This window comes from Excalfactoria chinensis, chromosome 1 (assembly GCF_039878825.1).
Source record: "Excalfactoria chinensis isolate bCotChi1 chromosome 1, bCotChi1.hap2, whole genome shotgun sequence".
Lineage (NCBI taxonomy): Eukaryota > Metazoa > Chordata > Aves > Galliformes > Phasianidae > Excalfactoria > Excalfactoria chinensis.
Genome location: NC_092825.1, coordinates 57,085,063 through 57,086,844, shown reverse-complemented (window position 1 = coordinate 57,086,844; position 1,782 = coordinate 57,085,063).

Genomic DNA, 1,782 nt, shown 5'->3' with positions numbered 1-1,782 from the left:
TGTTTGGGTGAAAAAAAAAAAAAAAAAAAAAAAAAAAAAAAAAAAAAAGATAACAATAACTATCAAAGAACTGTTGTTTTAAGTGTTGTAGTCTCAGCATCTGAAGAGTGCAGCCAGAGGACACGTAGCCCTGGGAATCTGGATAGTTCTCAGGTAACCCTGAGAAAGCCAGAGCATAGGAAAGGCTGAGTGAGTGAATGGAGCTTGGCTTTCCCAAGGACTGGTGGGCACCGTGCTATGTGGCCTGGTCCGGTGCTGCTGGAGCACCCAGCATGGAGGGAACAGGAATTCAAACAATCCACGCAATGAGCCACCAGGTGGCCCCAGGACCTCACCTACTGCCTGCAGCAGAGAGGCGAGGTGCAAGGGTTCCTCCTTGGGCAGGCTGGTGGCACCGGGTGCTCCTGCAGGGCGAGGGGACTGGTCCCCAGCGCCATTCCTTGGGGCAAGGGGATACGAAGGAGGAGAGCTTCCTGCTGTCTGCTTGCCTTATTGCTGTGGGGCACTTGGATAGGTGCAAGCAGAACGTGGCAGGGGTTTCTGCAGGAAAAGATTAGAGAAGGTGCCTGAGAGAAGACCCTTTCCTCTGGTACAGTGCCAGCTCTTGCTTTCCACACAAAAGCAGCATATAAATGTCTATGGGAAGTGATGATGGTTAGTAAACAGTCTGGCTGTGCTCCCGAGTATTTCTTCCTTCCCTTTCTTAAAAGATGATGGTCATCCCTCAGGCCAGACTTTGGAGTGGATCAAGGAACCCTCCAAGTTGTGAGGCTCTTTGACCCCACTTGCATGGTGGGTGATGGGCAGTCCACCAGCTGTAGAGCCAGAGAGGGACTTGCCCTGGCTCAGGATGATGCGGGCACTTTGGTTCCTGCTGCCTGTTGGTGTTTTCCGAGCTGCAGCCAGCTCTCTCCCATAGGGACTGTATTCCTTCCCACCTATGGCATGTGCTGTTTTAGACTCCTGAGCATGTACATGTTGATGCTTATCTGTGAGATGAGGGTAGGAAAGAGTTCACAAAGCCAGGAAAAGTCCCTTTGGGAAGAGACCTCCAGTGTGATGGGGATGGAGCCATTCCTCTTTCATACAGCACTGGCTGGTAGAAATTATTTCCAGAAATGAATGAATGAATGAATGGAGTTTAATACAGAGGATAATTTGCAGTTGACTTTTTATATGAAGCATACTAGAAGCTCCAGGAACACATTCTCTTCCATGTCCTACTCATTTCAAACAAAATTATACTTTCATTTTCCAGTAATCTCTATAAGAGATTTGGTCCACTGGGGAGATATGTTAAAACTACCTCTAGAAAATGGCTGAGGTAGAATGTCTGCTCAGCTTCATTTGGGCAAAATGGGAGCCTGCCGAAAAGCTTGTGACTTGCTTTGTTTCCAAATAGCTTGGTGTCCATTGAATTGGGCATGTGGTTTATTGATCTGGTTATGTATGAGCCAGGAAACCTCCCAAGCCTGTGTTCCTGAATGACCTAATTGCTGTAAAGCTTTGGATGAGCTTTGCGGGTCAGATAAGCAAAAAAAAACCAACCACAAAACAACACCAAAGGTTTGTTGGATATTCTTATTTGCAATAGGACTTTGGGATGAAGAATTGAAAGCTGCGATGCCTGGCTTGAAATATAAGTTGAGTAGATTCTCATTATTCATTGAGCAGATTGATGGACTAAATCTGAAATGAGTATACTTGAAACTTCCAGATACGGCATTTCTTGCAGCATTTTTAAAGACTCTGTGTTTAAATCACAGCAGCACCTACCACTTA